We start from the raw sequence: 15170 nt of genomic DNA on the forward strand, positions 1-15170 counted from the left end.
AGCCGACTGGGACAATGAGGGCAGATAGAGGAGGAAAGCTGGGAGTCTGCATTGCATTATGAAATATGCTACATGAGTATAATCCACCAGGGTTTTTGCGTGCGCCATGGTGTGTGCCAGGCTCCTAGGTGGGCAATCTCAGAGACGGTAGGGAGGCCCGGTGTTATTTCTAGGCACATTTGGCATGGCCTCCATGGGTGTTAGCCTGTCAAACTGGAACAGAAGTCATATAAAAGCAACTTTTGATACCATGCCTTTGGATACATATATTAAAAGAGGAATGGAAAAATTAAAAGAGAAAGACAAAGGGTGAAATTATTTTGACTATATTTTTTCATGTTTGAGTCAAGCTAGCAACCATTGGTAGGCTGACATAAAAACATTTTTTGTTACAAGAAACAAAAAGGTTTGTATGTAAATTAGTGGTTAACTAGGCAATATAAATGTGTACACACTACTGCTCAGATTTTTATTTAAAACAAATTACTGCTTTTATTTAGCAATGATGCATTAAGTTGATCAAATGTGACAGTAAATACATGTAAATGTTAAAAAGATTTGATTCAAATCAGTTATTTTGAACTTTCTACTGGTCAGAAAAATCTTGAGTACCACTTCAGCATATTACAATGATTTCTATTAATGGCTGCTGAAAAGTCATCTTTGTCAACAAAGGAATAGATAACATTTTATAATATATCTAAATTAAAGGTTAAAAAAACAAGTTTTAAGCTAATATTTCACATTATTATTTTTTGCTGTTGTTGTGTTTAGGCTTGGCCATACAAAGTGTCTGAGGCTCTGTGCTGCCTAATCAAAGACTGTAGGTTCAATCCAGGGTGTGGGGGACCTGAGAGGTACCTTGTGAACCATATCATCATTGGGCCCTCGAGCAAGGCACACAACACTAGGTTGTTCTACAAGGATACTTTCCCTGCCATTAGTGCACTGCATGTCACTTTGATTAAAGATGTATACTAAATAGCAGTCCATAAAATTACAGCACTGCCAACCTAACCCGCACTTTCGTTTTCCACCACCCTCTTTCTAATCAGCCTGCTGTGATCATGTTCACAAATCTCAAATAGAAAAGCCAGAAAGTCTTGTTTTTTGAGGGCAGTGTTGTGACATGTTTACCTGGTATAACAGTGGCACCATGCCCAGCTGCCATATAGTAGGAATACAAGAGCTGGCCAGAGTCGGTGATGTGAGACGTCTCAGGTTGGATATCGAATGAGACTGTGAGTCCTGTCAACCCTACTGTTGCTTTTGTTGTGTCACTTGTACAGCCTTACAGCATCTTACCTGTCAGTCTGGCCTGTCATAGTTTTGGTATCCTTATTGCTGCTGGGATTCTATTTCAACCTGAACACTTACAGTCAAGTCACATTTATTTAAAGTGATTTGGACAGATTGTGCCAAACAGCTTCACATTAATAAACAGTAAAAATAACAGTGGTAATGTTGTGGCAATTATGGTATAAAATAGCTCTATCGAAGATAATAGTGTTAATCAGCTCACTTTAGTTCAGTGTTGCTCAGTTCAGTTCGCTGTGTCAACGTTCATCAGTTATGAAACAAGTTTAATTCAGATATAAGCAGCTCTACAGAAGGCAGTAGTATCATTATTCAGTTCATGGCAATACATTAACAGTTTTGGTTTTGTAAATTAGTCTATACTAAATTGGATTACGTTTCATATTTGATTCATTTTTATTTAAATTTAAGACATTGAATGCTGCCTTCTCTTTATTGTAGAGCTAGTTCTTTAGGACATTTTATCATGCATAAAATGTTGCTAATATTGTTTTTAAGAAGGTAGCACTTTAATCTATACTTTATTTCAGTGTTTTATAGCACTCAGACAATTTTATGATTCCGATATAGATGTAGGCCTAAATCTTATAAAATCAAATTTGAGAATAAATTATCTTACCATTTTCTGTTTTTACAGCTGACTTAGTCAACATTTTGCATCAAAACAGTTCTTTTGACTTAACCTGTGTTGGAGGGTGTGGATGGGGGACGCTGTTGTGTTTCTAACACCATGGTTGCCATGGTTACCTATGTACAATAGCCTTCCCAAGGTTGTGACCCCATGTGACCTGGGTTCAGGAGGCTTCCTGTGAAGTATAATTGGGAAATGTGCACTTCCCAGACCTTCAAGTGCTCCTCAAAAATCTGTGATTTACGGTCCTCAGTGTGGTTTCCCTGATTGGTTTTATGATGGAACTTCCTAGTCCTCTCCTGAATTGTATGAAGGGTGTCTGCACCAGCTATATATACAACAGCCGGACAGCTGGGGAGGATGATGCAATGTCCAAGAGTGATGGGCAACATGCTAAAGGTCATGAGGGCCATGTAATGAGGACAAGGTCTGAACTCTCACCCTTCCTTGCATTAAATATGAGTTATGATATGACCATGACTTTCACCCAGTCATGCAGACACTAAGATTACTTTGAGCATCCCAAATCTGATAGCATCTTTAAAAGAAGAGAAGCATCCCTATTATATCCCTAAAAGTTCTATTTTGAGAACAAAGGCGCTGTGAAGATACACTCGATGAAGGACATGGTGAATAACTTTTCAATTTGGGGGGCCATTTTGCAGAGTCAGTGCCTAACAAACCTTTAAATGATTATTAAGCTGACCCAAAGTCCTAATAGTTGGCATAAAGAAAGGCAGGAGCAAGCATGAAATATGTGCGGCCACCATGACGGGAGAGAATTATGGTCTCCCACAAAAGTGGGCCATGCCAGGGACAGATGGCAGCCTGGGAAAGATACTACTCCAGGCTCAGCGGCAAGAAGAATGACAGTGCATCATGTGTGATATGAGAAAGGAACAAAGGAGTATGTCATTTTCGCTAACTCTGATTGAAAGCGGGCAGCAGTGCTTAGGTAATTAGACTCCCGTGGATAAGAAAAAAATGACTGGGAACTCATGAAGACACTGTGTGCTGGCCACAGACTTTTTTCTATTCTCTAGATGGGTTTGCCTTCCTTTTTGTGTGTTAGCTTTTTTACTTTTACAATTTGTGTATAATTTATTTTTTGCTGCATTCTTTTGCAATCATTGTGCCTGTTTTGCTACAGGTTCCAGTATAAGTAGCATCTTCACATGGAGATTACCTGGAGATTAACCAAAAGAGAGAAGTTGTTTTCCGTGACTTTACAAAGTGGATAATGAGCAGAAGCGTTGAAAAACGCCTTTCAGATCCTTTTTTAAAGACATTTCATTTCCTTTATAGTCTCCTTTGCAAATAAGTCTTTTCAAAGGCCAAAGCCAAGGGTGCTAACAAAGGCATTGGCTGTCTGTATCCACAGAGTAACTACATCAAAAAAGAAACTGGTCCAGGGCCTAATTAAAGGGAGATATGAGTGTCTTCTGGCGTTAGCTCACAATAAGGGGCCACGGCAAATCAATGGACACCCAACACTATTATCATCATCAACAGCAGTGAATTCAGGGTGATTTAACAGGGACAAAAAGACATATTAAAGACAAGTCCAGAAAACTCCAGACACCTGCGTAGTTGAACAGCAACACTGTGGACAAACTGTTAGAGAAACAACATGTCCTGGATGCTGGAGAGATTTTAAACTCATTAATTTTGTTGTAGGGACACCGTTTCAGTGTCTATTTTTAAATAATAATAGTAAGATAGTTGTTTTTACTAAGGTGACGGATCTGGCTGTTAAATATGCTGTATGTGTGAAGACATAAGTAGAGCTTTGTGTGTGTTTGAGGTAGTTAGTCTCAGTTTAGCTGGATCGGGTTGCTTTAAAAATATGACCTCATGAACACACTCTAGTTCTTGTGTCCAGGATTAGGAGTGACTCTTTTAGGTGCTTTAAAACTGATTTTGACACACCAGTATGCATTTTGAAAAAACTGGTTTCTTTCATGAAAGTATGAGACAGTATGAGGTATTTAAGTGGCCTGTTTGAGAATTTTTTAAGACAGTAAGAAAGAAATTCAAGAGCATTGACCAAGGTTTTTTTTTTTTATTTGTTATCTGTTTTGTGGTTCTTTTGAAGTCCAAATTCCAGTAACACATTAGTATGCATATAGAGTTCAGTTCTTTTCCAGCATAAAAACTGTAGCTTAATATTACCTCAGGTTTTTCTTTTTTAATATGCCTTCATCCAAGTATAAATTTAAGGCTGTGAATCGTACCTTCAGCCAGGTGTTGGTGACTGCAAGGAGGGAGTCATGAGGTGTTGGACCCCACGTCCCCCACACAGGTGGCCACTGGTGCCCCCTGAGGTGCGCACAGCCTTGTTTTAAACACTTCCTTCACTTCAGGTCCTTTCATCTGTTGTCACTGTTCCTCCCTTCCATATGACAAAGCCACCTTCTCCCTCTGTTTTTCTTTGCTGCTTCTGTTCTCTCTGTGCCTCCTCTCTTCTGTTTCATGTTTGGTCTGTGAATTGGTACATGACTTTCCCTGATTGCTACAGTAATGGGGTTGTAAGTGTCGTGTGCATTTAACTTACTTTTGTTTAACGTTGACCATTACACACAGGCACATTAAGCATACTGTACAGTGCTTAACAAATTTATTAGACCAGCACCATAAGGCTTGTGCCACAGCTGCCCTAAACTCACAGTATTGGTGATTACCAAAATCATTTTTTTATGTTTGTGTAATGGTTAATCCACACCAGTGTGTGTCACAGTAGTGTTTCTAATGCTAAAATATAATTATTGTTGGGATTTAATGGATTCAAAGATAGATCACACAAGGGTTTAATCAAAAGCAAGTATTTGGGAACAGCTAGAACGTCAATAACAACAGAGAGGGTGGAAAAGTAGACAAAAACAACGCCAGCAAAAATGCAAGCTGTTATAGAAGCCAAAAGGAGGCATTACAAAATAAAAACGGCTATTTGTGAATAAAGACTGTTTAGTAGTTTCAGTTTGTTATTTGCCTAATAAATGATAAAAAGACCAAAATGACCAAAAGTTTTTGACAGATTTCTAAAATATAAGTTATTAGATATTTATGATATTACATAAGCTTTCTGTTTTAAAAGAAGCTGTTATTTTGAACCTCTGTTAATCAAGCAGTCTTGAAAATAATGCAGCACATTTTCTGCTAAACTAATAAGCTGTTTTCAACATTGATAATTATAAGGAATGTTTCATGAGCACCAAATCAGCAGAGTAGAATTATTTCTGAAGGTTCTCAAGGCTGCCATCCAGTGATTTTCGACACATTTTATACTTTTTACCTAAAATCTTGAATATTTATTCATTTTTAAGTCATGCCTTTTTTTTTTTTGGTTGACAATTTACAGATCACAAGAATAAAATGTTTATTGTCAAAAAATCCTAAGTATGTGTTTAGTTATTTATAATATGTGACCCTTAAGTGTCAATTAAGTGTCAATTTTTCAAAATTGAGATTTATACATGATCTGAAAGCTGAATAAATAAGCTTTCCATTGATGTATGTTTGTTCGGACAATATTTAGCTGAGATACAACTATTTGACAATCTGGAATCTGAGGGTGCAAAAAAATTATATTAATAAAATCACTTTTAAAGTTGTCCAAAATGAAATTCTTAGCAATGCATATTACAAATCAAAAATGAAGTTTTGATATATTCACGGTAAGAAATTTACAAAATATCTTTACTTAATATCCTAATTATTTTTTAGCATAAAAGAAAAATGGATAATTTTGACCCTTACAATGTATTTTTGGCTATTGCTACAAATATACCCCAGCGACTTAAGACTAGTTTTGTGGTCCAGGGTCACATATGTACTATGTTGTGACTTGGGGTGTTACTTTTTTTGGGGAGTCAGCCTTTTTGCAATTCAGTTAGGCTAAATAACACGTAATCATTCAATCAAATGCATATTTATATAAGAAACAGAAACAAGTTCAGTTTAAAATAGTTTTGCTCACTGCAAAACATTAAATAGCTATTTCCTTTATAAAAAAGGTTATTCTACTTTATAAAATAGGGGGTTATTCTAATAACCAAAGACCCTTTGTTTCTTTCATGTCTCTGTTGTTCATCACTGTGTTGAGTACATATGGACACACACACACATTACATCTGGTATTCATGCTTCACCACCCTTTTGAAGTATCTTTCTCTTAAATTAAAAGGTGTTAGTAAAAAATTAATAAAAATCCCTCACTGCAGAACTTATCAAGGAAAGTAGCGCTACTAGGCATGTTTAGGAGTATTCAAAGCCATGCCATCTCCATATGGTTCACACGATAAATCCTTTATCTACCATCTACAACTCTCTCTCCTCCACGTTCTCGCCCGTGGCTACGTTTCTATCTCTTCATCAATTAACGCTGTGATTAATACAACAAGCAAGCAGTTTAGAGGTAATGGCAGACAATTAACATCTCATTGCACCATAAAGGGCTATGCTAACTACCCTGGCCACTGCTTTTCTCTGCCTGGAATTGAAATAAGTGTTTGTCTTCGTTCGTACGCTATCTAATGTGAAGTGGGCCCACTTTGTATGCCACAACACCATTAATCTAATTAGAGCGAGCTGAGAATGAATTCACCTCTCTCCAAAGAGCATGAATGCAGCGTTGTCACTGTTATTTAGCGCTGTGCCACCATGCCACAGAAGCCCCACGCTTCCAGTGCCGCTCTCGAAAATGAACCATCTTCAGTGTGCGTACTGAGACTTGTTGCTTTTTTTTTCTTTCACCTCTCCACATCCGCTCTCTCACTCGCTCTAATTATTAGAACATTGCAAATACAACCGTGCACATCAGTGAATAGAGCCGTAGCTGTGCTGTCATGGGCATTGCAGGAGGAAAAGTCCTTGGAGTGCTGTTGAATTAAATGATGCATTCTGATTGACAGCTACCTTGAGACTGGGCTGATGGAGTCGTCAAGGCAGAATGCTAACAGGCTGCCACCACTCCGGCTGCTAGCACACACACACACAGCACTTTGAACAAAAGCACTCGTGGGCATGTATAATCAGACGATATATATTTGAAGGTTATTAGGGCGTATGTGCCAAAGTTAACAAATGAAAACAGCTACACCAATTAAAGAGAAGCCAATTAAAAATACCATGGTGTTCATTCAGTACCATGCATTCAAAACACTGTGCCATTTTGTAAGGGCTTGAACAAACATCTTTCTTACCCTCGTGTCACTCCAAACCCCCGTATTACTTTGTTTATTCGTTTACACAAAAATTTATATTTTGAAGAACTGTTCGTTTCCATGCAACTTTTCAAAAGACCTTACTTTGTGTTCCACAAAAGGCAAAAAGTCAGGAAGCCACCAATTTGAGGATTCGTAAATGATGTTGGGTGAGCTATTCAATTTAAAGAAATAGTTCACCCAAAAAATTTAATTTGCTGAAAATTTATCCAAATTCGGGCCATCCAAGATGCAGATGAGCTTGTTCCTTCATCAAAACGGATTTGGAGAAATCACATCACTTACTCACCAGTGTAACGTGCCATCAGAATGAGAGACACTTCCCTGTTGTCTTCTCACATCAAAGTCCACTGACATATTTGTTTAGAACTATTTTGGACTGTTTTTGCTTGTAAAAACTGATTGATCTGTGCACATTTCTTTCCTGATTCAGACGAGACAACGTATTTAATAAGGTGGCTAATTCGTACAAATTTGTACGACCTCAAACGATTTTGTACGATTTGTCTAGACCCCAGTAGGTTTAGGGGTTGGTCATTCGTATGAATTCATATAAACTGGGGAATTCGTAAAATACACACGATTTAGCAAAAATCGTACTAAAAGGTCGTACTAATTCATACAAATTAGCCACCTCATAAAATATGTACGAATTACCATGAGATTGAGTTGGACAAGATAACTATTCCACTGGAGAAAGGGTTATGGATAGAGGAATTGTATTTTAGCCGGAAGTGGTTTGAAATAAAACAAAATCAAACAAACCAACACCAAAAAACAAAAAAGCCTTAATAAAAGATTTTTTTTTTTTTTTTTCAAACAAACGTGCAGCTTTTCACTTCACAAGATGTTCATTTATGGACTGGAGTAGTGGACCTATGATTACTTCTGGATTATTGCAATGTTTTTATCAGCTGTTTGTACTCTCAGCCGGATTCTTGGGAAAAATTATGTAATGAAATGTAATGTAAGGAAAGGAATAGGGATTTATTAATGTATTACTGGTTCCTCAACCAAAATGCTTATTAGAAATAAGAAAGAGAGATCTGCTTTGGGTCTGATCTTCTCTGGACATAAATCCTTCATGAAAGATTTTGAAATCACATGTTTGAACAGCAAAGTCTGGGACAGTATAGAACAGCATAAAAGAAAAATGTATAATTTTGACCCATACAATGTATTTTTGGCTATTGCTACAAATATACCCCAGCGACTTAAGACTGGTTTTGTGGTCCAGGGTCACATATGTACTATGTTGTGGTGGTGTTCCTTGGGGCACTTCTGTGAAGAGATGGAGCTCTGCCCACAAATAGTAATATCGGCACAAGGTTTCTTATTATCATTCATAAACAAAAATTATGAAAATGAACATTAATATATTTATGCTACTTTTGGTTAGCATTAAAAAGTCTTCATACATTTAGGCATACGTTAGACTTTTTTGCAGTGTTGAAACCGCTCTGGATGCAAATTGAAACCATATTATAATTGGCTCATAATGCTGTTAGCAGGCCCCCTGTACAGCATGGACTGCAGGGGTCTCTTGTACACCCTGGAAGACTTCTATATCCGTCGTCTGCTTAGAAGTCACCCGATCCAGTGGTCACAGACTGATAAAGATAGAGAAACTAGGGATAAAGACAGAAATCAATGGATAAGGTGAGAGACCCTTCAGGAACATGTGATCCGGTGTCTTTCACGAGAACTGCTGGTTGTGTAACAGTGTTTTAGAGGGAGTCTCTTGATCATGTGTACACCAGGTCAAGGGTCACAACAGGCTGCGAGTGACCACCCAGTCTCCTCGTTCAGTTTCCGGACTTCAAGACTTCCCCCCCCTCCTCTCTTCTTTCTTTCATTTTCTGGCCCCTCCTCACAGCGACACTGGTTTTCATCTCTTGAAACAAAAGCTAACTGTTTTGCTCAGCACTAGATCAAGGGCCTCCTTTTTCCTCCAGGAGAGGTGGAAAAACAAACATGTGTACACCGATACCTTCTGTCGCTTCCAGATTCACATCTGCAAGCTCCACCACTCTTCAGCTCCTCCACCCAGCTGTTGGAGAGCCTACACACACATACACACACGCTCCCATGGGACCGGCCTGTTTATCAGCCAGCCTGCCAACCACATGATGGATCCTACTACGAGCATCAAAAGTGACACTTGGGAGGGTGGTAGCATGGGTCAAAGCCCCACACGAACCTAGGGACCGGGCCGGGACGCTCGCTCTCAGCTGCAGACACAAATGCATACGGATGCCCCGGAGTATGGTACTGTTTGTACCGAGACTGTGATTCCCCCATTAGGTGTTCCAGCTTTGATGAGAACATTTCATCTCATCAGAATCGCTGATCAATTAGAAGTTCCGTACATTTTTCTAAACACACGTGATCGGCTCTGTTGGATCTGACGTACAATGTCATGTTTTGATCAGGTGTTTGATCCCAGACACTATTAGTTGTCATCCCTTGTCTCTAAACAGTGGTCTGCCACTCTTGATTTAAAGCCATGCTCTGCCAAAGAACAAAGTATTTTCACACAATCAACTAGTACAATCAACTACAATCAGACAAAAAACAAAAGACAAGTAAGGTTTACTTAATATATTTGATTTTATATATAATATACAGTATATACTTGGTTATCTAGTGTAAGCATTTTCAAAGGATTTGAATTTTCAACCTTTTTGTGATTTTTTTCAGTCAATTCATTCTTATTTAAAAAATAAACCTACAGACCACTGACTACTATTTCTTACAAACAGCAAGAAATAGTAGTCAGTAGTCTTTAGGTTTACTATATATATATATATATATATATATATATATATATATACTTATACTGTATATATATATATATATATATATATATATATATATATATGTCTTCTTTTTCTATAATATACCTGCTTTTCAAATAAAAGTATTATTTTTTTGTTATTTTTCCTGGAAAATTTGACAAAAGAGAGTAATTTCAAAATGTATTTCTATTTTTTTGCATTTCTCTCCACAGAACATTTAGAATCTTAATTATTATTAAGCTTTTTTTTTTCCTTTTTTCAAATCACAATGACGGGCCTCCTCTTTCACAATATATTGCCCCAAACATTTTTTCTCATAGTAGTTTTGAGTGAACATATTGCTCATACGACTTGGTGTAGTGATATTAGTGATTAGTGCAAGTATGAAAATGGGGCAGACTGTTTATTTTAAAATTTTATATATATGAATGAATATTTTCCTGATTAACAGTATGGCTATTCTAGTTCACCAGCTAAAAAGGACTGGTATTTGTGGTTGTCTGAGCTGGTCTGAGGACTACTTTTTTAACAGGACCATCTATTCCTCATTCCTTCATTTTCCACTCAATCTCGTCCTCCTTGAGTGTATTTTAATGAGCGCTGCTTTCCCGCTAGCACTCGGTCCCTGGCGGGCTGCGTCTCCAGCGTGCTTTTAATCCAGAGTGTCTTGATGCAGAGAGAGTCCAGCAGAGTAAAGCTTCATTCTAATTTGGTCAAGTCTCATGGTGTCGCGTTTCACTCGGCCTGCGATCACAAGTGGCTATTCAACAGCGTGGAGTAAAACTACTGTCCTTCTCTTGCCTCAATGCTCAGTCCCTTTTCCTCTGAGGACGACAATAAAGACAGCATTCCTTTTGTCATTCTGTACAGTAAATACGTTATTATACCTATTTTTGAAAGCAAATGTTAGTTCTACGTGAACCCGGATACCATAAAAGGTCCAATCTAGCATAATTATACACAGTTGCAATCTCTGCACAGTTGCAGCTGGAGAGTTTGACTTGGAAATGGTTTACTGGAGAAGTAACCAGTGACCGGTGGAGGTCTCCCATTCGATTCTTTCAATCTGGTTCAAGTTCACGTCAGCAAGCGGCTTTTATCTGGCCAGTAATCTCTCAATTTCCTGGACGGCAAAATGCATTATGATTGCATGTTCATGCCGCTCATGGAATAAGAGCAGGCAGATATCAAATATTAAGTTGTTTACCATGATGAATTGGGAAGTCTTCTTTAAGTGACGTTTTTAGTTATGTATTCAATGCTAACATTACAAAGTCTTTATTTTGATATTATAAAGGAAATCCTAAGGCTATTTTAGCTTTTGAACATGTATGAAGGAAGATTTCAATGCACTAGCTGTCAGCTAAAATTGTATCTTTGAGCCTTCTGAAAAAAGTCATTCAAAGAATTGTTTTTGGGTTCTAGCTTGTATTGTTAGCAGTGTTTACCTGAGCATCACCCTCCAGTATTGCCATGAAACAGAAAACAATGACTGATGCTTTGATAAATACCAAAACAAGCGATCAGACGTGTGCATCAGAGATAGGTTGCCATCTTCTGGATTTTCCGCAAAACTTCACCAGACCCGCAAATTATGTTTCTGTCATTTCCTCACCTGACCTGTGCTGTAATTAATGTTTTGACAAGCGAGGTGAATATTTGTCTTGAAATAATGATATTAAGAGAGCCAAACAGAGGAAAGAGATACAGAGGCAGTAATATTTCGGCATGTAGCTCCATTTGTTGAATCATGCTGTGGGTGGACTTTAATTAGCATCGCTCACGCTGGAGTGCAGCCGTCAGCCGTTGACGAAAGGAGCAGGCCAGGATCTTGTGTGTGTGAGTGAGTCTGCTGTAAAGGTGTGGCTGCTGAGTAAGTGTGTGACCACACTGAGTCGGCACAGGCCCCGGGAAGTGCCAGAAGACAAGGCTGGCGTCCTGTGCTCAGCACTGTGGTGGTGGTGTCCGTCAGGCTGGGAGACGCAGGGAGAACACAACCCCTCTGGCCCTGCTCGCTCGTGTCTGACTGGGCTGCCAGGCGAATAGAGCACCTTTGAGCCTCAAAAATATGTTATCCTCCTATCCAAGCCAGAGTAAAGCGAGGCCTCCCTTTTCTTCTTTTCACATTTCAAAAGGTGAACGTTGTCATTGTTTTCATCATTTTTACCCATCAGTAGTTTAAATGCTTACACAGAACTGACAGTATAAGCTAGATTTTTTCCTCATTTGACACAGATTTTTTCTCTATTTGTAGGTATTGCATATTGTACTGAAAATCATTCAAAATATACAGAAAGTATTTCGAAAAGCTTAACCTTCTCTTTCAAGTCTTCAACTAGTCCCTAAATTCAGTGCCCAAAGCCACTGAAAGAAAGAAAAGCAGTCTGTCATTCAAGATCACCATGAAACTCCTCAGATAATACTCTGTTTTTCAAGAGATTCATTTTAATTTAGGAAAAAAATACAAATGAAATCATTTTAAATGTAATAAAATCTAAATTTCATAAAATCATTGTAAATAATAAAATAACAAATGGCATTTATAGTCAAGTTTTTTGTTGCTTTAAATGTTGCACGTCCAGTCTGCAGTTTTCTGTGATATAAGTGTCTTTGATTAAAATGAAATTTTAAAATGAAATCAGCATGGCCAGTAAAATTACAAATAAAATAAAGATATGTTCAAGTAAAAGGAAAAAAGAGAAATTGTAATTAACATTTTTTATTATTATTATTATTTTATATAAATTGGGACTTTGCTATTTAAAGACCCCTGATGCGCAGGGTAAATTAATACTGTACATGAATAATTAAATATTATTTACATAGGTTCAGAAAACCATAATATCTTCCCATCATTTCTCCAGGCTCTTAATTTTACTTTCCTGAATAGCAGAGTGTGAGATTTTAGGAATTGTGCTCAGCAGAGAAAAACACCCTTTATATTACATTCATATTACATTAGATAAAGAAGCTTTAGATTTGAATCCCTATTGTCTGGCAAAATCCCTTGTGTTTAGTAGGTAACAGCAGCTTGTGCATGTGGGATGAATTATTGCTCCATGAATGCTGCATCTCATCAGATCTGCTTTTTAAGCAGAAAATTCAGCTGTCGCACTGAAGTATCTCGGGCCCCTCGAAGTCTTTCACAAAGCTTCGATTTGATTGCTATGTTTATTCCTTCCTTTTCTGTGGACCTTTGTGTTTGCTCTCTGTTGTTAATAATTTAATGGACTGTGAAACCAAGACAAGTGAGGAGGAGTGACACTGATCCGTTCTTGTATTGTAAAACATACATTAATTCTGGTTATTCTTTTGGGGAATTTGGAGTAATTTATTTGGTCTGTGACTTAGACCACCTATTATTAACTCTGCTATACCCAAAGTAATGTGACAGCTAAACATTATAATAAACATTTGAATATATATATTTAGAATTTTTATGCACACTCTTAGTTTAGTTTTAATCATTGTTATTAAAATGCCTTTCCGTTTCTATATGACTGCAGCTCGTATCAGCCTCATTTGCCCTCGGATGATTGACAGGCTGTTGACAGGAGTATTGCCGTAGTATTTAGCGAGGTCTCGGAACCCCTGCTGCTAAAGTGAATTTTATGGAGTCGTCGGTCAGTCATACACATAAAGCAAAGTCAAAGCAGTCTCTAAATTCATGCAAATTAATGTATTTTACATCCTGTCATGTGCGATATGCCACTTGATCGCTTTGTTGAGAGAAAAGAAAAAAACAAAGGCTGCATGGAAAGTCAAGAGGACAATGTGCCCTGTGGCCTCTCCCTGCCCTGACGCAGGGGCCCAGGCAGCGTGGCGTATATCATCAGACCTAATTTACAATCTATGGATTCCACCGGGTGGAACAGTGGCAAATATGAAGCAGTTAAGCGCTTGGCTAGCAATGCTTAGCATTCAGTCGGAGGGGAAGCTGTTGTGGTTATCTAATGTCTGCAATTATGACTTATTAATGAAGAGATTAGCCAGTGAAGTGAACAGAGAAATAAACATGTAACTCTTTCACAGGGTTATGAGGAACAAATGACTGAGCACATTTCAGCAAATAAAGCAAAGCAATTAAAACTAGATTGAAATGGTAGGCTTTTATTTTTGTAAAGGAAGAAATATATATATATGAGGAAGCGTATGCATGATATTAAATACATGAAATATCTATACTTTTGTTTTTGCTAATATTTAATATAAAAAAAAATAATTCAGTATTAGATGCAAGGCAATGGTAGCACAACGTATATTATCTAACATTGTGAAGTCAAATTGGAATACTTAGCTCATTTCAGAAACATAATTTCATGTTATATCTTCAAACATGCAGAGGCACAGAATTATAATATTCTACCAACAGATGGAAAGAATGCTCATTTAGTAAATGGCTTTCTGATTTTACATGTAAATGCTCCTGCTCTGATGTTATCCATCTGCATAATTAGCCTTTTTAGTAATAAGAACACAGTGAGTGAGACATTAATTAGACCCATTTAAATGTTTGGAAATCCAATAGTGCGTTAACACAGAAAACGGGGCCTCCTTGGCTCCAGTCTGACTGTTTATTTATTTAGATAGTGTTAATTATATAACACTTCCTCCCCTTGTACCCTTCCTTTTTCCCTTCCTTTTTTTATATGCCCATGAACGTTTTCAGTCAGTGTAGTTTGTTCAGGATTTTGTACAGAATAAAAGATTTAGATTTTATTATTATTATTTCACATTACATACACATTGTTAACCTGTATTGTCTATTTTTATTTGGGTGATCAAACTGTCCATTTCTTTTAGACTGTGAAAAATATGGCAAATAATACTTGTCTTGCCTGATCAATTATTTTAATTTATACATATTCTGATAGTTTTGTTTTAGAAATGTCAGAAAGCTTTATAGAAATTAGTTTCATTTTTTTATTCTTGTAGATGTTTGTTTGTTTGCTTGTTTTAATAAGTAACAACCCATTTTATTTCACAGAAGAGCTTTTTTGAGAGAACGGTTTTGCCTTTTTTTTACCTCACAGAAGTGATTGTGTAAGTGGTTTCTTAGACAGCACTGCCCCCAGTGGCCAGTTCTGCAGCTGCAGACTTGGTTAGTAGAGATTCTGGAGCTGCAGACTAGTTTTATAGAATGTATTACATATTTTGTTGACCTTTGTTAATTATCTGTAGCCTGATGAGATTTGTTTTTTT

The sequence above is a fragment of the Barbus barbus genome (genome assembly GCF_936440315.1).
Source record: "Barbus barbus genome assembly, chromosome: 10".
NCBI lineage: Eukaryota > Metazoa > Chordata > Actinopteri > Cypriniformes > Cyprinidae > Barbus > Barbus barbus.